Raw genomic sequence first — 24672 nt, forward strand, 5'->3', positions numbered from 1 at the left:
ATTCTTGTGCATTCACATAATGTATCCCTGGTGTAGAACATATTATCCCCTGATGAGGGTAATTATATGGTCATGTTTAATTTGCTCATCAACTCTCTCCCTAATATGTTAACTGGTGTTTTGAGGGAATATAATAATGGCAAAGACATGTCGTGTTCTCCAGTAGTAATAGGTAAAGAGTCTGTAAAAGGAACTGCAGTCGTTGCTCTAGAAAATCTTTGTGCATTCACGGCAATGCCTGACATTGAGAACTTCCCTTCTTTAACATAGTATCGAGTTGCCCCTATATCTTCTAGAAAGAAGAATGTTTTGTCACCTATGGTCACTCCAACCCTCGGTTCCTCTTGTGGGTCTGGTGTAATCGATAGAATGCAGCACATTAAGTCTTTCTGTAGGCTGTCCTATTGTGGATATATGTCCAGTCCTGTACATGTGAATGTGTTCCCTCCCACTACTGTCACACCCCCTATCCTAGGTGTGGGTGCTTGTGGCAATATGTTCACGTTCCATGGTGTTACTGTATTCAGTTGTGCTAGTGCCTGTGTCTGCATTGGTGTTTGCTGTATCCGCATCAGAGCTTGCTGTGTTTGCATCAGTGTCTGTTGTGTTTGGGGTATATAGGGGTGGGCCCCTTAATCACCTCAATCCAAGCAGGCCCACCACCTGATGAACAAGTGCACATGTTGTACGTAAAGCAAGATTATTGCACAATCATTCAGGGAGCAGTTAGAAAGTGCTATAGAACCAAACTAACCCCCACGTCTCTACAAACCACATCTGTTGACATCTTACATACAATTTTACAAATTTGCAACAGTTAACACACTTCCAGATACTTTATTACAACCCACCCCTACATGTGATTGGACAAAAACCTCTTCAAAAAAATCCCATCGATCTCCTATTCCTAGATAATCATTGGCAGCTGTTATCTTACTACCATCTTCAGCTCATGTGTAGAACACACCTGATTTTATTATATGTCCGTGGTAGGTCATGACATCATCGTTCAGTTAAACATTTGGATGCAAACATAGTACATTACTGTCCTAAGCCATTTTAACCTTAACTTTAAATTGCACATGGATTTCAGAAATATTTCAAGCGATAGGAAGAAGGCTGGGTAAACATGTTCTCTTTAAATTAACGATAACTATCTCATCCTCCAGGTCACTGGTTCTATTGGAACATTCTAATCTAAAAAACTGCCATTTCATCGTGCACAGCACATCTGAAAATAAAATTGAAACTCCTGTATTTCAATCACTTTAGCCTTGGGCATTGACACACCCTGTGTTTTACTGTGGGCCAAAAACAAATAGCAAAACCCCTTTGTCAAGCCCCCATGCATTCAAGAGATTACATAAACCGTCTGCGATAGTTATCAGACCATAAAACCCATGGCCGGCTCCTTCAGATGAGCTGATCGTGATGTTTGAAGTGACTTATTTACCTATCCTCTGACCTCTGAAATCCTGCAGAACCAGTTTCTCAAAGGTCAAAGTTCACTTTGCAGACAGCCTTGACTGCTGTGTTTAAATCCATTTGTAAACATCCCACTACATTTAGATTCACAAATTCCCTATTTATTTATATCAGTGTGCATTCATGTTTAGTAACTGTCATATTTTCTTCACATTGGGTTCTCTCTGGCCAGCCCTCTTCCTTGCATGCGCAATACAAACCTTCCCTGCCTCTGTGTTTCCATGTACTTCAGAGCACCCCATGTGTCAATTGTATTTGTTTCATTTGGTGCTTTTAATGTTTTATCTTTGTGCACATGTGCAAGCTAATATGTATCAGCTCTAAACAAAAAGTAACAGTACAGTAACCTATCCCATCCATAATGAACTACACTTGATACATATGAAGTTGCAACATCGCAGTCAGGTCAGCGTATCCCTAGTCATCAATATGGCGTGTGCAACATAAAACCCCCCTTGCTCATGGACCTATCATGACCACCCCAACATTTCCCCCTTTAGTTAATACTTTAACTAACAAATCATAATCATCTTGTTGGGGTAAAACCCCACAACCATCTCTAACATCAGTCCGAGTATGGACACACTCCTCCGCTGAACAAGCCCGACTCGTCCCCTCACTATGCCCACAATCTACTCACCGCTCCACACAATTACCCTGACCTGATGGAGGACACAAAGCAGTTTCAGTCTCAATTCCCATTGGTAGGTATTCTAGCATTAAACAGGGTCACAGCCATCTGTTTTTTTAATCGATTTTGTAATTGTGATTTAAGTTACCAAAGCAACCTCACACAAAAAAGATATATGGATACAAAACAGAAAAAACGAAAATAGAAAATAGATAATTCTCATTATATAAATGACAAAAATTGATACAACGATAAAATAAGTGAGACGTTATGGCCCCACATTAACAGGGACCAGGAAAGGTATAGAAGTCATGTTCCCTTGGAGTGCATTGTTTGAAAAATCTTTCTCTATTTTCCTGAAAATAAGGACAAACAGTGACCAATGCTTGAGGGGTTCCTGGTCATACGTACTCTCACAGAACCTGCAATGAATGTTATCAAGAAGAGGTTGTTGACCTTTCCAATGTGAGATACATTCCTTGGAGTGAAATTGGTTGAGGTGAAAGCGTAGATAACCCTCACAAACTTTATTACAAGGTAACCTCTGTAGCTATCGAGGGATACTTTCAATTTTATGTTCAAATTTAGCACATTCAGTATATGTACTATACAGATAAATTGCATCAACTGTTTCCACACAGTCTAGTTTTTTCAATTTAGCCTTTTGATATCCAGAATGATAGACTTATTCCTCTTCCGCTCCACCAATATAAATCAGAATATACTGCATTCTCTTTATAAAGTGGTTAACAGAGAGAACTGAGGATGCTTTCATAATACTGGACAGACCCATGTAAAGTCTATAAACTGGTGGACAGAGGATCTTAGAATAGGTAGCCAGTATACACTAAATATAACGTGCCTTAAGCAAGATAAGGCACAATTCATGCCTGATGATAGAGTTGGGGATAGCGTCAGAAAGACCCAAAACCTGTTTCCACAGTTTTCCTTTTACACTATTTAGATAAACCCCCAAATCTAGTAGGCAGAAATTTAGTCCATACAATAGCACAAGTTTTTCCAAGTAAAAACGCTACATTGGTAGAATAGAAAAACGTGCATGCCTTTCTATAGACATTTAATTTGAGAGGTCAAAGGGGAGAGCCGACTCATAAGGCCTGCCTTCCAAGTAACACAGGAAGACCGATTGCTCAAATTATAGCCCAAATACCTTACGGAGTCCACATTTTCAAATCTTTCCCCACCTAGATTCCATGAGAAGTGATTAATGATCTTTTGTTTCTTATAGAAGATTACAATTTTATATTTACCCCCATTAGGGGATAAATTATTATTGGTACACTACTGTGCAAATAGATTTCATTTGTATTGGAGGCCCTTGGCTGTTCGATCAAAGAAAATAAAGTCATCCGTGAAGGCTGCCCAATCTAGCCAATGATATCATCTCACCCCTCCACAGATATTACACATCTCGCACATACAGATTGAAGAGGACAGGGGCAACTGTACAGTCGTACTTCAGACACACGCAAGTATATATATGGGTAGACAAAGAACCCTCCCACATAAGGCTCATCCTCAGAGAAGTGACAGAGTGGAGTAATGAAAAGAACTGAACCAGCTTTTTGGGTACATCCCAGCTGAGGAGTTTGTTCCACAAATGGGTTCCCACCACACAATCAAATGCACTAGATAAATCTAGTGAATCCCTATAGACCTCCCCCGCGTCTTTATTGTGTGTGTTAGACAAAAGATACACAAGTATAGTGGCAATGAGTGGAGTGCCCATGTTTTTTCTAAACCCAAACTGGAATTTTGAAAAGAGACCAAGTTGCCTAATATGTAGGTCATGGTCACAGTGAACATGGCAGCTACTTCCGGTACCTGGGCAGAACAACATCGTAAGAGCATTTGACAGGAAGAAAAAAGAGTAAGAAAAAAGACAAAGACAGGTAAGAAGATCTTCAAAGCAAGGCTCATCCAAGATGGTACCAAACAAAACAGAGAGTACCATGAGTCTTTTGTAATTCCTGCTTCATTATCCATGATCATGAGTTTATGTAAGGTAGCAATAGTCCGTGTCAGGGTACCATTCTCTGTATCATTGGGAGGCACAAATGTGCAGTAGATACTCCCAATCTTCTCACACACCACACCCTCCATTGCTGTTAGGAGGTCAAGTATGTGCCGGTTCTGCAAGTAAATAGCCTCAGTGCCCAGAGCTCTTCCCTAATGCCACTAAATGCTTTTTCGGATGCATTGACGAATAGCAAACGTCTGTGCCTGGTCACCTGGAGCCATTTGGAATTTGCTGCTGCTTGGGACACCAGATGGCAGAATGGACACAAAGAAACTCTCGATGTGGCTGAACAGTCGAAATTTATTAGGAATGTCCATTAAAACTTTGGATGATGCTGCTGCGAGGTAATTGGATTGTCTACTACGTTGCAATTGTTCCTGATTTTAGTCGAACAAAGTCATTGGTTTGTCCATATAAAATGATGAAAGGGGTGAACGGGGCACAGGGGACAAAGGGGGCACACATTTAACTTCAGCATTGGACGGGTAAAACTAGATGTTCATTTTGGATGACGAGAACTGGCACGTGAAGGGTAGAGAAACTGCACACACCTCACCAGGCTAGAGGGAACTACCTGTATGCGTTTGTCCACAGGTCCAGGAGTTATCTAGAAGAGTATCCGCACCTCCAGCCAGATCAGTGATGCGAAGTGTACAGATGTAGTTCCGATTTGTGCCTACAGGCACCACTCCATCGACCTTGAAACAAAGAGAAAAATTGGTAAGTGTCAGTATTTGTACAGGTTATTATTGCTCTTTGAGCCACGTCAGATGTTACAAGTAACTTCTCCATACATTCCCGCATTCTTGGTTTATTTGTGCCACCCCTTCTTACAATCCCCTAAATCCTCCAACTCTGCAACTCTTCACCACTTGCTCCCATTGATTTTTAGAAAAAATAGCCCCTTCCAGAGTCAATTGGGTTCTTTGAGCACAGTGTATGTGTTTCTGCTCTTTATGACCGGCAACTGAACAGTCTTCATCGATTGGTATGATTAATGTCATAATTGACTGCCGTTTAAACTGCCCTCAGACCCTGCAGAAGGCAAGGTGCACTAGACATAGTGCGTCTGCCACCTCTACCTCACTCTGGATGAATACCCTATGTATGCCAAAAGTATGGGGGATGAGAGAGCAGATGTAGCAATATCCTACGGTTCTCTCTCTTCCCACATTTCTCTTATGGCTATACCATGGTATCTGCTGTGAAACCATGTGCATTTGTTGTGGGATCTAGTTCATCATCCCCATTATCCAAAAAATCACTATCAACACTTATTATTCCCCTTGACATGATCTCTTCAAATTCGAATTCCACAACACTAGACACATTTAAACTTTCTGTATTTACGCTAGTTGCTATCTTTAGACATGATTACAAAAGGACCATACAAACCATAAAAACACTCATTTTCACACAATTTACAAATTTGGACATTCATTTTCTAAACAAAAAGGTTCAAACTTGGGAACTTCGCTAGCACCCCCCTTTGAATTGGAATTAATGGAGAGTCTTTAGGGCGTAACTAACTTTATTCCTGCTCCTGTGCTGCTGGATGGGTGCTGCTAGCTCTTCATGCAGCACTGAGATGAATCCAATTCTTGTTGCCCTCCACCTTCACAGCAGTCGGAGATGAGTAGATAGCTCGATGAAGTCCATGGAAACGCTGTTCAATCCAGCGACGCTCAAAGGTGTGGACAAAGATTCAATTTCCCGGGAGCAGCTGTGTCTTGCGTTGATCGTTGGTAGCCATGCAGTATTCTCCTGTTGTCTGTTTGTGAGAAGGCACAACCTGTGAAGAAATAATCTTAACACTTTTTTCAAAGCCTTAATTTTCTTATAATTATAATGACACTCTAAAATCCTCTCCTAGGGTCTCTTCTATCTTGTGTGTGTCTGATGCCGTGCGTGTAGGTGACAGAGGTGTGTTTAACCTACGCCATCACGATTTCATGAGGGCTTAAGTGATTGCCTTTTCCTTGCTGGTTTATCAAATAAAACAAGGCAAGTGGAAGGCAGTGGTGCCAGGGTTTTTCAATTCATTATATAATTTGGCTACATGGGGTGTAAGGACACCACTGAGCCTCACCACAATCCTGTGGGCCTGCGGGTGGTAAAACGAGCACAACCTGTGCATGAGTCCGAAAAGTAAGTAATTTCTGCAAACAAGGCATTAAAGTAGTGGGTTACATTGTCAGGATTTAGGACCTCACAAATTCCCTACTGCGGAAACACCTCTCTCACCAGAAATCCTGCTGCCGATTTAGCCTCAGGATGTATGCAGGGACCAACCTAAAGCCACTGGTAGAATTAACAAGCCACCAAGATCAAATATCTGAAGTTACTGCACCTTGTAGTCATGTCCACAAAGTCATTGGAGAGTTCTTTGAATGGGCCAAATGCCCTAGGCAAGACCCTCCTTACCAACCTCATGGTATTTCCGGGATTGATCTCTTTGCACACTACACAACTCCCTATGAACCGAATTACCTCTTCTTGTCGGTAGGGTTAAACCATTCCTCCTGGAGCTCTGCAGCGATTTGTCGCCAAGAATTCTGTGACGGGGAGTGTAATTGCTCTAGAGCCAAAATAAGCAGCTCTACAGTCATTACTACCTTCCCTGTCACTTCCAGTCCCCATAGCAAATCCATGAGTGAGAGAACACATCCTCTCTTCTTCTAGAGCTAAAGCTCATCTCTAGGGGATTTCCATTTCATTTCTATGATTGAAGCACAGGAACAGCAATGCATGAGGCTGGTAACTGGGACATGGCTTACAGTTTCTGGGAATCTGTAAATGGTAAATATGCTGCTTCCTACACTGCCTTGTCTGCGGCATCATTCCTGAGAGCTATTTGATTAGTACAGTTAGCATATGTAGTTCATTTAACTAACCCTATCTCTGCGGACAAAGTTAATGCTTCGAATATTCAGGTGAGCAACATAGCATGCTGGACAGGGGACCCAGTTGACCTCCTAAGCCCTCTTTTCTGCCATCTTGATAACGCAGAATGTACAGTGCAACTAGTTCCACCACTTGTGCGGAGTAATGCGAAAGTAATCGTCTCATCATTCTGGCCAGGTATTTCCCGTCCACAAAGCCCACGACAGCTGCACCCATATGTCTGTCACCAGTGTCCTGTTTTATGGTTAAGGACCTATCAACGAAAGGTACCTCAATCCCCTCCAGGCCATTCTCTTTAACATTGATTCTTCCTTCCTCTTCTCCCTCATAAGTGGCACAATCATGAACAGTGTCCTCAGGTTTCACTGGTTCGGCTACAAATGTCACAGGATTGACTAGGTGACACTGCACGGGATGTATCGATGCATTTGATAAAATAACCTCATATCCTGATACTCTTTGGGTTGTCAACGTTGACTTGCATTTCTCCAAAATCACGAAGACCGCACGCTCTACGCACAATGTCACCTGACAACCCATTGTAATAGTTGAAGTAATTTGTATAGCAAAAGCCACTGCCGATAGAACTTGTTCACATAGGAACTGTCTCTGCCTAAATGGGTCTAGGAGTCCGCTGTAGTACGCTGAAGGTTTGTACCCCAGCGATGTTTGCTGGGTCAGGACCGTTGTCATCACCTGCCCATTTGAATGTGAATACAAATAATATGGTTTCTCATCATTCGTGGTGGCAAAGTCCAGAGTATTTCTGATTGCACCTTGAGTTCTCGGAAGCAAGTCCCCATTTCCACAGATCACTTTATTTGACCTTTCACCTTCTGTGTTTCCTTAGGCCCCATGATCTAAATTAGTTACAGAGCCCCAACAACTGCTGCATCTGTTTTACTGTGACTAGCTGAGACGTATGCTGAACTGTAGTCACTGGCATTACCTTCCTTCCCGCAGGTGATATTACTTGCCCCAAATATACTTTCTTTGTATGGCCGTACTGCAATTTCTCTTTGTCCACTTAGTACCCCTTCTCCATGAGCAGGGTGAGGAGCATAATTGAGTCTCCTCAACACTGCTCGTCTGAAGTGCTACAGACTAATACATCGTCCACCTATTGAATTACAGTACTAGACACATGTAGATTCCCCAAATCCATTTGAAACACCCTGTTAAAGACACTCAGAGATTCGCAGTAGCACTGGGGCAACCTTGTGTGCTCGAATCTTTGACCACGATATGTAATCACCATGAGGTACTGAGAATCGGAGTGTAAGGATCAGAGAAAAATCATTTTTTAAAAATCAATCACTGTGAAGTGGGCCAACCCAATAGGTCTATTACAGAGAAGGGTAGCAGGATTGTGTACCACCAGAAATTACACCTCAACAATATTATTGGGGGGGGTGCAAATCATTGACCATCCTCCAAATGGCCCCCTTCGCTTCGCTTACTTCACAGGGTAGATTTTCTGCTCAAATTTCCAGTGCTACACTAACGACACTCAACTCATTTTCAGGCTGCCCTCTGCCACCTCCTCTCCCTCTCTCATCTCTGATTGCCTACTTGCCATTCAAGATTAGTGTGCCGCCAATGATCTTTGTCTGAATGCCAGCAAGACGGAGATCCTCCTCATCGGCACACCTTCGCCATCCTTTCCCCTCACTCTCTGGCCGGCCTCCCTTGGCCTTCCTCCTACCCCCACCTGTGAGGCTAAGAACCTTGGGGTCATCTTTGAGTCCACCCTTTCCTTCTCCGCCCACATCTCTGAGGTCTCTAAAAAGTCAAATATCCGACTGCACCTCCTCAGAGGTACTCTGCCTTTCCACTCCTTCCCCCAGAAGCTCATGGTATCTCAAGCTCTGGTTCTCTCTAGCTTGGACTACTGTAACAGCCTCTTTCTAAATCTACCTGCCTCTACTCTCCGCCCTCTGCAACTAATCCAGAACAGGACTGCGAGAATTGTCCTTGGCCTCAAGCCCTGGGATTGTATCTCTCCAGCTCTGAAATCTCTCCACTGGCACCCAGTGAATGCAAGGATTAAATTCAAAACCCTCTGCATTGTCCACAAGGCTTTCTGGGGCCTGGGTCCAAACTACTTTCAGCTATCCCTCCGTAAATACCTCCCCTCTCGAGCTCTTTGCTCCTCTACCTCCAACTCACTCAGGGTCAGTCGTTTTTTCTAATAAACAAGCTAGGGGTAGATCTCTGTCTTCGGCTGGGGCCTCCCTCTGGAACAGCCTCCCTGCCACTCTAAAACTTGAGGTGAACCATCTCCGGTTCCGGAAGCACCTCAAGATGTTCCTCTTTTCTTCTACCTTCTCTCTCCCTCTCCCCTGCTGATCTCTTCTCTCTTGACACCGTGCACCTAGCCACCCTCTGTCCTTTTGGCCCAGGTACCTTCTCATCCTGTCACCCTCCCGCACTGCCTCCGGGTCACCCCTTGCACTGGGGTCTGTATCTGTACCCATGCAGCCCCCCTTTTTCTTCCTGCACTTATCAGACCTACCCTGCCTGCTGCCTTAAACCTAGCACTTGCAAATTGCTGGCTGCATTACCACTGTTTGTTGCCTTTATTATTTATTTATTTATTGTTATTTATCTGTTTCTCCTCTGCTTCGCACTTTCCACCTCTCCCACCTTCCATGCACTTTTCCCCTCCCCCTCTCCCATGCACTTGCGCGTTCTCAATGGCACTGGGCCTAGTAAGATCGCTGTTTTGTTCTCCCTTACCTTGTCGCCCTCTGAAACACTTGTATACGAGCGTGATAGAAATAAAATATCAATCAATCAATCATACATGTTGACACAGAAGGTTGTATTATGCCTTGCTTCAACAACGCCATAATGGTCTCGTTAATTGCTTCATCCCGCTCCATAGACATTGGGTACTGCTTAACCCGTGGTAACATCACACCAGGTTTCAATTTTATTCACACTGCTCCAACACTCTTTAGCAGCCCCACATCATGAGGATTGCTTATCCACAAATGGTCACGAACCATTCCCAAATCCATCTCCCAATATGGTGAGGTATTTCTACCGATGAGCATCGTCTGTGGTACTTCCCTTTGCGCTATTGCTTTGGCAAGGCACCCCAATCTCAAAACCCATCTCTCCTGTGTCTTCAAGCAATTGCTCATTGGACACGTCCCTTAGCAATAAGTTGATGCACAGAACTGTGCACCACTGTCCGCCTTCCTCATCTGTGCCTGAGAGAACCACCCTGCTTTTCTTGATCACTACAGCCTCTGAGAGAATCATCACAATGGTGCCTGGTGTTACTTCCTTTGCACATCAGGCTGACATAAAAACTCAATCAGTACCCAGAAAATCTGATTTCTGCTCCCAGGGACCCAACTCAACAAAACCATCACCCCATAAAGAAACAATGCTGAATGCACAGGGACCCCTCTACTTGCACTGCCAACCCTAAATGAGAAGGATCGGTCACCAAGCTGCACACCTATCCAGGGTTCATCTTCTGGATTGGTGATAATGGACACTACTGGACACATCAGAGACCCCTGTGGCTGTCCTATTCCTGGTACATATTTGCACCGGGGAATGAAAAAGGACTCTCACAAAAACACTTGCTCCAGTGTAGTGCATAACTGTTCCTTAGGGTAAAGGATTCTTTGGCCATGTCTGCACCAATACTTGTGCTGAATGGCCGGTGGGATCCCAAAGGTTTGTGTAGTCGCTGGGTTCTGTTCAACCCATGCCTGCTGCAAATGCACAGAGCCCGGGTCATATGGCAGGGTCGGGGATTGCATCTGCAGAGCTCCCATGTTAAAATTCTGTGGCCTGGCATGACAATCTTGTGACACATGTCCTAACCTTCTACATGAGCAACGATGATCTCCCGTGGTCAACGAGAGGCAGTGACAAGGGCACACTCTTGTCCGATATAATTGGAAAAAATTCAAATCAAATAATCATTCATATATTTATGAGTAATTTCAGGAAAAGTTTCAACATCAAACGAGATTTAATTTTAGAACAAATTGTCCTTTTGCTTTTCAGTAAACATAATAAACCATACATAACCATTGCAATTCTGTTAGGTGTTCATCAACCTAAAAGCAGAGGGAATTTTTCTTCAAGTGACATAAAAAGTTTTATCTTGCACTCAAGTGACTCCAGGTTTATCTGATTTCCTGATAGGATTTTTAAGTCAATGTCCTGTTCAAGTTGATTCTTCCTTACAAAGACAACTCCTATCTTTCATTACGCGTTTCGGGCTTTCTTGAGCCCTTCTTCAGATGTAGATAACAGATATATTCAGTAATTCATCTAAAGGTAATAGAAAATATGTTTCTGTTACTTAATATAATTGTTCCTCAGTTTAACATTCTTAATTTAACAATATTCTCAGCTTCAAACAGTCACCAACCTTTGGATGTGTGTCTAATTAGTGACACATTGTCTTGGGAGATTCCGTCTCATGTTTATTATTTGGTCGCACACTTTCCATTACAGCTCGTGTCCATTCTATTGAAGGACACTCTTAAGTAAAGAGAAATCTGTGTCTGCACTGCTTCTTATCGTGAATGATTGTTTATTGTACTTTCTACATGACCAACACTGAATCCCATAGAATCCTCCATAATTATTTCCCACTGGCCCATCAAACCGAGGACCCATTCTTCCAAACCTACCAAATGACCTACTTCCCTACAGAAATCCTACCTGCCTCTCAGAGGCACTCACATTTGCCTTAAACTGGGAGCATACTGATCCATCCACCCCTGTGCCATGCCCGATTCAGACGTTCCTATGTTTTGGGTAAAGCCAGTTTGGAAATGATCATGTCCTTTTGAAGATAGAGCCCATGATCTAGATTTTCCAAGCAGGAATGCTCCAAAAAGCTTACAGATGCAGTCCAGTAAGGTGATGGGTAGATAGCTGGCCGGATTTCCCTTTTCCCTTTTTTTGTATATCGGGACGATATTGGCTGTTTTCCAGGACTTGGGTATCGTGTTGGTCTCTTTGCACGTTCTGAAGATTTCTGTAACCAAGGTTGCCCAGGCTTCAGGGTTTGCTTTTAAGTCCATATTTGACAACCCTGTGGAATGTATTGACCCACTCCGCTGTGCTATGCGGCATCACCCTGCCAATTATGGGGAAAGAAACAGCAAAAATGGCAGCAAAACCTGTGTGTGTGCCAAAAACCTACAAAAACCTACCAAAACCGTGTGCTTCAGCACACAAAAAGAGGGATGCGCAACCTGCCACCCATTGTGCATTTGCGGTGGAATAGAGCACACCCTTCAGGAAAGGTGCCAGTGAGCTCCTTGACCAGCAAACAGAGTGCAGAGAGAGAAGCAGCCCTTTGCAAGGGAAAGCCCAAAATGTGCCTACAAATGTCATTTGCTTTGTTGCTAAAAACTCGAAAATGTCTATAACACAACCCTTTTCAACATTTAAAATCTTGCCTGGTGCTAAAATTCATGTATCTAATGAAGCATTATGAACATACAAAATCCTAATGTGTAGAGCAAAACATTCATCAGAAAACTGGATTGACTGTAAACTGACAGCCACTGCCAAAATCTGGGTGCAGTACCCTGGGCCACCTGAATGACAGCTGTCAGAGTTACTGATGAAACTTTAGAAGTGAGCTAAAACTCAAAGGCCTGCTGGATTAGCAAACAGAAAAAGGATTGTTGCCAAAAAGGAATACAGATCTTAGTTGTGTTTTTATCCCACAGAGTTTAAGTCTAAGAAAATAATGTATTATGTTTAATGCAACAAAGTTGGTTTTGCTGGATTTAAAAGTTAAGTAGTCTGGCTGGGGCTGGAAGAACTGGAAAAGCAGGGTTTTCTGCTGGAAAGAGGGCCTTCCTCTCAGCAGAAACTCACGGGGAGGTGTTAATTGCAGGGTGGCACAGAATCTTGTCTACAGAAAACTATGGAACAATGGACATCCTCCAACCCAGGATATGGAAAGGCCGTAAAAATGCTGCAGCCCAGGAAACTCCTGGCTGACAGAAGCAAATTCCAAAGGAGGGGGCCACCACATGCTTCAAGGAGTGACAAATACTGACCATTTGCTGTTAACAGGATATGTAATGGACATTTTTAAAAGGTGTATAATTTATTATCAAAAGGGGTGCAAAATCGGAAAATGGCAGATTAATTAACCTAAATTTTAGCGCTACCTTTGAAAACTTAGTACAACCGTGTAGCTTATTCTGAACAGGAATGGCAATAAATGTGGGCTTATAGGGTCTGTATTTCTGCTAGAATTGTGAAACTTCATACACTCATTCCCATATTAAACACACATTTGTGGAGAGTTGTTTAAACTTTGGAATTTGTGTTCATAGTGAAAAGGACAACATTCTATAGAAAGTTAAAACAAGATCCTACAGCTGCAAGATTTTGATGAAAAGATGCTACACAAAATATGGCATCTTTGTGTGTAATTTGTATAAAAGTGACTAATGTAGAAATGTGCGTTTAGTGTAAAATCCGATTTTGAGACCAGTGGTTAAAGGGAGGTCTCTGAGGACTGTAAAGCAAATCATAAAATGTGACATCAGCCGGCCTTGATCCAATCACCCCAAATGCAAGGCGGAGATGAAGTGTTAACCCTATCCCAGCTCACAGGGGCAAGCTTTGCTAAGCCGGCCCATACACCCCTTTATGATATCATTTTATAGCATAAATAGAGACAGTGGACAACACATAGAGACTCACAGATCCGCTCACTCCCCTGACTGCTGGTGGAACACCCTGCTGCTGAAATCTACATCTTCCTTGTTCCAGACTCCAGAAACTTGGCAAAGCAAAGGCCTATTTCATAGCTGAACCATTCTCAGCTAGGCCTCAAATTCTAGAACAGAACCCCAAAAGTCTAGGGGAAGCATCATAATACAGCTGGGCGTGCTGTTAATGTTTGCCTGCTGAACTGAAAAATTCTCAGAACCAAGAAGGGCAGATTCCGTCCAGGCCTGTGCTGTGTTGTGACCAGAGTGCCTTGCTGACCCTGTCAAGTCTGATGTGCCCAGCTGTCAGTCCCTGATAGATATGATTCAATGGTCCAGAATCCTGACAGTCCAGAATCATGACGGTCCAGAATCATGACAGTCCAAAACCTTACATCCATTTTGTTTTGTGAGTATTAACAGGAATCTAGAAACTGTTGATTCCTGTGCATTATCTTGTCGCCTCCTAACCTCTGAACTGTCCTTACTTGTATAATCAGTAATATTGTTTAAATCGCTAGTGAAATCTTATTCTGTCTATCTGTAAAAGCATCCTTTTCCTAGTCAGTTTGTCAACTTTGATCTATTAATTTCATTCGAGTGACCAGCCTAGCGCTCCAAGGTGGACAGCGAGGAACTAGGACTGAGTGACGAATCATTCCTGACTCTTATGTTGTGCCTTCCTGTTGGCTTAGCTTGGATGCTCTAGTCCATAGTCAATATTTTTCTGATTTTAAAACTGAAGCCTCTTTCCATTCTCGCAAAAATGACCTTTACTAAAACCTCTATAACTCCCTCTGTTATTGTGATAGAAATGAAATTTCAACTCCTACTTGTACCTAACATCCATAGCTATCCATAGAACCCACATTTCAAAACAGTGTGATTCTCCCGCTATCACGAATATTGTGCATGGAAAAGTTTGCTGCAAATTCCCATTTTGAGAAATTTGTACACGTGTGAAATAGCTTCCATTTGTTTCTGACCTGGACTTTAACATTTCAAATATTTTCTTTGGACTAAATCATTGCTGGTGATTGTGTGCAACTGTTAAAAGCGGCTTGGGTAGGAATTTAGAATACTTTAAGCATTTTTCTGCACATTTAGAGTTCTTGCTCAGCGACTTTATGTCATTCTGACAATTGAAAATCCCACTTCGTTTTTCTCTTTCTGTGTAAGGGGGAAAGGGGGAAGTGAGACTCTGTTTGATCTGTACTATTCCTGAATACCTGCTCTCCCCTTCCATCTCTTTGCATTGCCTATTGGGGGTTGAGGGGTTGTTAGGGAGAATTCTCTGTTTAGGCTGAATTTCCCTACCTAGTGAGTCCCCCAGCAGCTTTGCTGGATTTCTTGGGGTTTCTTTCTTTCTCCTGCCAAGAGTGAGACACTTTTTCCCTCACTCTTGGGCATGTTTGAAGAGTGTTTCTTTGGTTAACCTTGTGTTGAATGGGCTATGGGGTCTTTTACTCCATAGGGCCTCATGTGTTTTTGTAATGTGGGTTACACAGCACCCTCTGTGCAGTAACCCAGGGGTGTCCTAGGGACTCCCCAACATAGACTCCATACCCTGGGACTGACTACTGTCGCCCAGGGCAGGTAAAGTCTCCAAAGACTTTACTAGTCTTAAATCCTGAACAGAACCAGTACAAACCATCATATTGTGGACGTACTGGCTGGGGCAATTCGATTGCCCCAGGGTCTGTTAGTCAAGGGGGCACGTCTCCGTCCCCCCTGATCGAGTTTTGGCTGGTGGCAGTGGAAACTACTTTTTATATTCAACCGCGAATATTTTCCTATGGGATTTCCCATTGTTTTAGGCTAACACATTTAATTATTTATTTACGGTAGCCTCAAACATACCGCCGGTTTATATATTTATTATTATAACTCCGGTTGGGATTTTTTGCCAAAGCTTGATCCTAAAATGGCGTTGGCGTTCGCCTCTGTAACTCTGACCCAAAGTGGAGCCCTTTGTTCCACTTTTGGCAGGCTTCTCCACAGAAGCCCTCCAAAGTGGTGCCACTCTGTCTGGGGTACTTAGGAGGGGTGGAGGGGGATTTAGGCACCCTGGACTAAGTTACCTTGGTAACTCAAGTCGCACTCCCTCCTGATTGGCCCAAGTGGTGAGCCGGCCGGCTCACCACTTAGCATGTTTGAGTGACAGCTAGGCTGGGTGAATGGGGGTTTGCTGCATAAAAGCAGGGCTTTGGGGACTGGAACTTTAGAAGTCGCCACAGGACCAAGAATCCGACGAGGGAAGAGCTGAGCCGACCTGCCACGACGACACCACCCGGTGGAGCCCTGCTGAACCGTCTCACCACTTTTTCCCAACGACCGAGGAGAACTCTTAACGGAGTGGCTCCTTCCCTTGACTGGTGGGGACAACCAGTTTTCACCTTCTTTCCGCTTCTTCGAGGTATCTCGTGGCCGCCTTGCCCGTGCCAAGCACCCCGGCAACCGGAATACCACACTTTTACCACAACCGCGAAAGTCGGTACAACCCTTTAACCGGAGGACTCCGCGGCTGGTTTCTTCCCGGGCAGTGCAACGACCTCCTTCTTCTGCTCTTCAGCGAGATCTGCTTCTTCCCTGACCGACGTCGAGCCTTGCTGCCACTGCCTGGAACAACTGCCACCGCTGGAGGATCCTTCCCGTTTAAGGTACCGTGTTCCGCCTGGCTTCCCTTGCTACCGACTGTACGGGGTAGTTTTAGCCCCCGGCTTTCGAACCTGGGATTGCCTGGGACACCCTGGCTGAACTTTCTAAGCCTCTCTATACTCTTTCTGAACTTGTTTGCAAGACTCTGAATCCCTAATAACTGTGTGATCTTGGGCACATTTTCGCTCCGTCTGCTCTAAGAGTGGGCCCTGCCTAGTGACTTTTGCTCACCTGTGAATTTGTGCTTCCTTGAACTTGCAAAGAATGTTCTTGACCTTAGAGTGGTGTGTCTATCCTAATTCTGCTCTTTTTCCCTCCCTTCTTTGAACCTACTAGAGTGTCATCTAAAGTTAAGCACTCACCTCTGTTTGAATTATGTGGTGTTAACCAAGAGTTGTCTAGTTAGGAATAAGGGTTGGGACTGCTTTCCATATAACTGTGTTTGAAGTGTTTTACTATATATTGCTAGTGTTTTCAACTTATGTGTTCTTAAAATAAATAACTATATACTTCTGAAACCAAGCTCTGGTCAGTGTTTGCTTGTGCTATTGTATTTGAGTACATATTGTGTATACTTTGCATACTGCCTAACTCTTCTTGAGGGAAGTCTGACTGCTCAGCCACAGCTACCAGGTAAATCTGGGTGGTGCAGACTGCTACCAAGTGGGTTTACTGCTATACCTGTAGTCTTAAATCTTTTGCAGTGTTCCCCAAGGGAACTGCACAGGTTTCTGCCTAACACTGGTGTACAGCGGTGGGATTTGTATTGAGTATACATTTTAGTGTGCTTTAGATACCTTAGTGCAACTAACCACAAAGCTTAGCACTGTAGAAGTAAACCTCTAACATGTCAGTTATAGAAAGCTATAGTCAAGAGTCCCTTGCAGCAAAAACTGCTGATTGTTTAAGAGTGCTCTGTAAACATAAGGATCTCATGACTAAGGGCAAGAAAATGGAGCTGATTGAAAGATTGTTAGCTAACCAAAGTCTGGGTGATGGTTCAGAGGAACCTACCACTCCAGCAAATGTAGATGACAGTATTGAAATTGACATAGAACAAAATGTTGATGATTTTGAGGAAGAGTCAGAAGAGGAGGGTGAGGCTGTTGTGACTGTCCCCCCTAGGCCTCTGCCTGCTCTACCTGCTGTGCCTACTGGGCCTTTACCAGGTCCCACATTTAGTCCTCAGTACTATGAACTGGAGAAAATGAAACTAGAATTGGAGTATAAAAAACTTAATGCTCAAACTGAAAAAGAACTAAGGCTAAGGGAAATGGAGCTCAAGCATGAGCTAGAAATGAAGAAATTGTCTGTTGAGAATGCTTCTCTCTCTGGCTCCTCTAGAAGTTCCAGTCCTAAAAGACCCCGGATGCCTAAAGAATTGGTTGGTATGTATGAGCCTAAGTTGGATGTGTTGGATTGGTTGTCTCTGTTTGAATATAATCATGGGCTCCAGAACATCACATGAAATGACTTACTCACCTGGTTGTTCTCTAGGCTTCCCCCTGTTGCAACTGATGTGGTAATGGAGATGGGGGAGGAGGATAAGAGGGACTATGAATGTGTGAAACTAGCTTTGATAGCTAGGTTTGGGAAGACCCCTTCCCAGTATCTTAAGAGGTTTAGGAGCCTCAAAAAGCATGATGGTACCCCTTGGGCTACCTGGGTGAGTGAAGGGTTGAAAAACTTAGAGGGATGGATTAAGGGTTACAAGGTGAACACTTATGAAGGTATGAAGAATTTGTTTATGTTGGAGACTATTTATGATGCCTGCTCTCCTGAGCTCAGACAACACTTGGCTGATTCCAAGGAATTAGATTCCCGGAAACTAGCTAAGGCTGCTGACTTGTGGGTTGCCAACAGGGCCACTCACAAGGATTCTGGGGTAACTCAGAAAAAGGATGGGGAGAAACAGCCTAAGAAGGACTCCAAAGAGAATTCTAATACTACAAATTCCAAAGAGGGCCCCAAACAAAACTATAAGGGTAAGCCACAAGGGAAACCGAATCAGGCTAGTGTACCTTCTGGTCCCAGACCAGAAGGAGGTCAGAACAAGCCTCCATTCCAGCGAGCCTTTGGCTCATGCTTTATTTGTAAGGCTACTGACCATGTGAAAGGAGATCCCAGATGTAAGGGTAAACCTTCAGGGGTCCAGCTTGCCTCCTTAGCCTTCGCTCCAGAAGAGGAAGTACATATGGCAAGTGGAAACTTTCTATTACTGGCTGATGAACCCACTGGAGTCTCAGCTAGTGTTTCTTTAGTCTCTCTGGGGTTGTGGGAACAACAGAATTTAGATGTCTATAACTCTATCCCAGATAATACTAAAGAGTATTATAAGGACAGTGTCCAGGTGAATGGTCAGGAGACTCCTGCCATTAGGGACACTGGAGCCAGCATAACTGTGGTGGATGAATCATTTTTCAAGGCAGAGGATGTTGCTAAGGCACCCAAATGCCTCACCAAGTTAGCTGGTGGGCCTGTGCAGATGTGTCCCCAGTTACCAGTTCTCATCCAATGTAATGATATGGCTGTGAAAATACCTGTCAGTGTACAATGTGAAGTGCCAGGTAGAGTTCTGTTGGGTAATGACCTAAAAACTCTTGGAGTTGTGTCACATACCCCCAGACCACCTAGTAAAAGGTTACAGGAGCTCACAAAACCTGCAAGAGAGAAAACCCTGAGAGGGGTATCTCAGGAGATGATGACAGAAATCACTCCTCTCCCACTGGAGCAACTTACTGCAGTAACTACCAGATCAGGAGCAAAGGGGCAACCCAAGACTCCTAGGAAAAAGCCAGCAGCAAGCACTCCAGTGCTTCCAACAAGGACTTCCCCTAGGTTGTCCACAGTTACACCTGTAACTCCACCTCCAGCTGAGGCTGAGAGGGAGGTACAACCCTGTGTGGTTGAGCTAGACTCTGAAGAAGAGCTAGAAGGAGGCCCAAACCTTATTGGAGATTTGGACCCTGAGGACCATCCTGAGCTGCAGTCTTTACTGGCAGAAGGTGGGCCTAGCAGGGCAGCTTTTCGTAAGGGGCAAAGAGAATGTCCAACTCTGGAAGGCCTCCGCCACCAGGCAGCTTCTCAGGCTGATGGGCAAGAGCCTGGGAAGTATAGGTTACACTGGGAAGATGGCCTCTTCTACAGTGAATCAACTGAGTCTGAACCTGGAGACTACAAGCGCCTTGTAGTCCCACAAGAGAACAGACAACAGTTCTTACAACTAGCCCATGAGATACCTTTGGCTGGTCACTTGAGTTTCAAGAAGACCAAGGAAAGGCTCTCTCTCTACTTTTATTGGCCAAAGATGGGGGCTGAAGTAGATAGATATTGTAAGAGCTGCCATACCTGCCAGACTTCTGGTAAGGTTGGTTCCAAGAATGTGGCACCTTTAGTGCCTCTCCCAGTTGTGGGAGTCCCATTTGAGAGGGTAGGGATTGACATTGTTGGTCCCCTTGATCCCCCAACCTCCTCAGGCAACAGGTTTATACTTGATGTAGTAGACCATGCTACTAGGTACCCTGAGGCAATTCCTATGAGGATTGTTACGGCTCCGGCTGTGGCTAAGGCCCTCCTTGGTATTTTTACCAGGGTTGGGTTTCCTAAGGAAGTAATCTCTGACAGGGGATCAAACTTTATGTCCCACTACATGAAAGCCATGTGGAAAACCTGTGGAGTTACTTACAAGTTCTCAACAGCATACCACCCTCAGACAAACAAGTTGGTTGAAAGGTTCAACAGAACCATGAAGAGCATGATAGGTGCTTTAGAGGAACCCCTTAAAAAGAAGTGGGACCTTCTACTGCCATGCCTTCTCTTTTCTTATAGAGAAGTCCCTCAGGAGGGAGTAGGTTATTCTCCCTTTGAGCTTCTCTATGGCCATCCGGTCAGAGGTCCATTGGCCCTGATTAAGGAGGGATTGGAAGGTGCTCCTCCCCTCAAGCCAGTCAGAGTGACTGACTATGTGATAGGTCTCCGGAGGAGAATGTCACACATGATGGCAGAAGCAAGTGACAACTTGAAAGCTGGTCAAGCTCTGGTCAAACATTGGCATGACCAGAAGGCTAACATGGTTGAGTTTACTCAAGACCAGCTAGTTCTAGTTATGCTCCCAACAAGGCAGAGGGCCTTGCAAGACAAATGGATGGGACCCTTCAAGATTGTGGGAAAACTTGGAGAGGTCAACTATCTGGTGGATCTGGGCAGACCCAGGGAAGCTCCTAGAGTCTTCCACACCAACAGACTAAAAGCATACATCTCCAGACCTGACGTAGGAGCCTTGCTTCTAGCTTCAGCTGCAGAGGAAGAAGAGAGTGAATCTCTCCCTGATCTCCTCAGAGGTGTGCCTTTAGATGAAAAAGTTGAAGGAGTCAATCTCTCTTCAGACCTGACACCTGAGCAACAAGAGGAGTGCAAATCAATGTTAAATCAGTTTGCCTCCCTGTTCTCACTGTCACCAGGCTTGACCCCTTGGGGCCAGCATGATATACTCACTGGTGACTGTCTGCCAGTCAAAAGCAGAGGATACAGAATGTCAGAACATATCAGAACCCACATCAAAGGGGAGGTCAAGAAGATGCTTGATCTCGGGGTAATGGAGCCCTCTACTAGTCCATGGTCTAGCCCAGTTGTGTTAGTACCAAAGGCAGGATCCAAAGACTTGAGATTCTGTGTGGACTATAGAGCTCTAAATGCAGTCACCAAGACTGATGCCCACCCTTTGCCCAGGACAGATGAGTTGGTGGATAAACTTGGTGCAGCCAAGTACCTCAGCACATTTGACCTTACGTCAGGCTATTGGCAAATAGCCCTGACAGACCATGCCAAGGAGAAAACTGCATTTTCAACCCCATTTGGCTTGTACCAGTTTAAGGTCATGCCTTTTGGATTAAAAATTGCACCTGCCACATTCCAAAGGATGGTGAACCAAGTTCTGGCTGGGATGGAAGACTTCTGCATGGCATACTTGGATGACATTGCAGTCTTCAGCCACTCCTGGGAGGAACATGTGAACCACCTAGGACATGTGTTGCAGGCTCTGGAACAGGCCCATTTGACAATCAAAGCCAGTAAGTGCCAGATTGGTCAAAGTAAAGTGGTCTACCTTGGGCATGAGGTAGGAGGTGGAGAAATAAGGCCTTTGCTCAGCAAGATTGAAGCTGTGCAAAATTGGACAACACCAACTACTCAAACCCAGGTGAGAGCCTTCCTAGGCCTCACTGGGTATTACAGGAATTTCATTGAGAACTATGGGACCATAGCTTCTCCATTGAATGTAATCTCCTCTCCTAAATTCCCAAAAAAGGTAAAATGGAATGAGGAGTGCAATCAGGCCTTTGAAAAACTGAAGAGAGCTCTTTGCCAAGCTCCAGTATTAAGAGCTCCTGACTACCACCAAACTTTCATTGTACAAACTGATGCTTCCAATGTAGGTATAGGGGCAGTTCTAAGCCAACTGGATGAGAAGGGTAGGGAGCACCCCATTTGCTTCATCAGTAGAAAACTGAAGGATCCTGAGACAAGGTGGGCAACAATCGAAAGAGAATGCTTTGCTATTGTGTGGGCACTGAAGAAGTTTAGACCATACTTGTATGGTTCTACTTTTGTTATTCAGACTGACCACCAACCCTTGAGATGGTTAATGCAAATGAAAGGGGAAAATCCAAAACTATTGAGATGGTCAATCTGCCTGCAAGGGTTTGATTTCACCATTGAGCACAGGTCAGGGTGGCACCATCAAAATGCTGATGGACTCTCTAGGATGTATATCATCGACTAGAGGTATGAGGTTCATCCAGGAGTGGATTAAATCCTCCTGTCCCTTAGTCTGGGGGGGGCGAGTGTTAGGGAGAATTCTCTGTTTAGGCTGAATTTCCCTACCTAGTGAGTCCCCCAGCAGCTTTGCTGGATTTCTTGGGGTTTCTTTCTTTCTCCTGCCAAGAGTGAGACACTTTTTCCCTCACTCTTGGGCATGTTTGAAGAGTGTTTCTTTGGTTAACCTTGTGTTGAATGGGCTATGGGGTCTTTTACTCCATAGGGCCTCATGTGTTTTTGTAATGTGGGTTACACAGCACCCTCTGTGCAGTAACCCAGGGGTGTCCTAGGGACTCCCCAACATAGACTCCATACCCTGGGACTGACTACTGTCGCCCAGGGCAGGTAAAGTCTCCAAAGACTTTACTAGTCTTAAATCCTGAACAGAACCAGTACAAACCATCATATTGTGGACGTACTGGCTGGGGCAATTCGATTGCCCCAGGGTCTGTTAGTCAAGGGGGCACGTCTCCGTCCCCCCGGATCGAGTTTTGGCTGGTGGCAGTGGAAACTACTTTTTATATTCAACCGCGAATATTTTCCTATGGGATTTCCCATTGTTTTAGGCTAACACATTTAATTATTTATTTACAGTAGCCTCAAACATACCGCCGGTTTATATATTTATTATTATAACTCCGGTTGGGATTTTTTGCCAAAGCTTGATCCTAAAATGGCGTTGGCGTTCGCCTCTGTAACTCTGACCCAAAGTGGAGCCCTTTGTTCCACTTTTGGCGGGCTTCTCCACAGAAGCCCTCCAAAGTGGTGCCACTCTGTCTGGGGTACTTAGGAGGGGTGGAGGGGGATTTAGGCACCCTGGACTGAGTTACCTTGGTAACTCAAGTCGCACTCCGTCCTGATTGGCCCAAGTGGTGAGCCGGCCGGCTCACCACTTAGCATGTTTGAGTGACAGCTAGGCTGGGTGAATGGGGGTTTGCTGCATAAAAGCAGGGCTTTGGGGACTGGAACTTTAGAAGTCGCCACAGGACCAAGAATCCGACGAGGGAAGAGCTGAGCCGACCTGCCACGATGACACCACCCGGTGGAGCCCTGCTGAACCGTCTCACCACTTTTTCCCAACGACCGAGGAGAACTCTTAACGGAGTGGCTCCTTCCCTTGACTGGTGGGGACAACCAGTTTTCACCTTCTTTCCGCTTCTTCGAGGTATCTCGTGGCCGCCTTGCCCGTGCCAAGCACCCCGGCAACCGGAATACCACACTTTTACCACAACCGCGAAAGTCGGTACAACCCTTTAACCGGAGGACTCCGCGGCTGGTTTCTTCCCGGGCAGTGCAACAATCTTCTTCTTCTGCTCTTCAGCGAGATCTGCTTCTTCCCTGACCGACGTCGAGCCTTGCTGCCACTGCCTGGAACAACTGCCACCGCTGGAGGATCCTTCCCGTTTAAGGTACCGTGTTCCGCCTGGCTTCCCTTGCTACCGACTGTACGGGGTAGTTTTAGCCCCCGGCTTTCGAACCTGGGATTGCCTGGGACACCCTGGCTAAACTTTCTAAGCCTCTCTAAACTCTTTCTGAACTCGTTTGCAAGACTCTGAATCCCTAATAACTGTGTGATCTTGGGCACATTTTCGCTCCGTCTGCTCTAAGAGTGGGCCCTGCCTAGTGAGTTTTGCTCACCTGTGACTTTGTGCTTCCTTGAACTTGCAAAGAATGTTCTTGACCTTAGAGTGGTGTGTCTATCCTAATTCTGCTCTTTTTCCCTCCCTTCTTTGAACCTACTAGAGTGTCATCTAAAGTTAAGCACTCACCTCTGTTTGAATTATGTGGTGTTAACCAAGAGTTGTCTAGTTAGGAATAAGGGTTGGGACTGCTTTCCATATAACTGTGTTTGAAGTGTTTTACTATATATTGCTAGAGTGTTTTCAACTTATGTGTTCTTAAAATAAATAACTATATACTTCTGAAACCAAGCTCTGGTCAGTGTTTGCTTGTGCTATTGTATTTGAGTACATATTGTGTATACTTTGCATACTGCCTAACTCTTCTTGAGGGAAGTCTGACTGCTCAGCCACAGCTACCAGGTAAATCTGGGTGGTGCAGACTGCTACCAAGTGGGTTTACTGCTATACCTGTAGTCTTAAATCTTTTGCAGTGTTCCCCAAGGGAACTGCACAGGTTTCTGCCTAACAGGGGTGTTGCAGGGGGAATCTCTAACCATAGTGCTATCTGATCTGAACCAACACAAAAGTATAATTTCTGTGCTGCATTTGTTTTGCTCATTACTTATTGTGTATTAAAGATATTATTCTGTGTTCTGTCACCCCATTGGTGATTGTTGTACCTATTAATATATATATTGTGATTTTGATCTTAAATAAATAAATAAATAAATAATACCTTTTACAAACCAGCCTGATTCCTGGTCCAGCGTGACCCGGGGTATTTTTAAGTAAGGGGTG

At 44.5% G+C, this 24672-nt stretch overlaps 1 protein-coding gene and 1 long non-coding RNA gene across 3 annotated transcripts in view; one reads left to right on the forward strand and one right to left on the reverse strand.

The window, feature by feature from the left end:
• Positions 1-24672, forward strand: part of LOC138503322 (regulator of G-protein signaling 17-like) — a 103755-nt gene that overhangs the window by 11461 nt on the left and 67622 nt on the right. The window contains exon 1 of one of the 2 annotated variants that reach the window (XM_069622952.1): positions 4792-4877. The exons of the other annotated variant lie outside the window; for it this stretch is intronic. The gene's annotated coding sequence lies outside the window, so the exon portion shown is untranslated. Of the gene's footprint in view, positions 1-4791; positions 4878-24672 lie in introns of those variants that run through there. 2 annotated transcript variants of the gene reach the window in all.
• Positions 945-9899, reverse strand: LOC138503324 (uncharacterized). The gene is made up of 2 exons (XR_011279616.1): positions 5688-9899; positions 945-4855 (listed from the first exon to the last, which is right to left on the reverse strand). It is a non-coding gene; the product is annotated as an uncharacterized lncRNA (long non-coding RNA).

The sequence above is a fragment of the Ambystoma mexicanum genome, chromosome 11 (genome assembly GCF_040938575.1).
Source record: "Ambystoma mexicanum isolate Mex_15411 chromosome 11, UKY_AmexF1_1, whole genome shotgun sequence".
NCBI lineage: Eukaryota > Metazoa > Chordata > Amphibia > Caudata > Ambystomatidae > Ambystoma > Ambystoma mexicanum.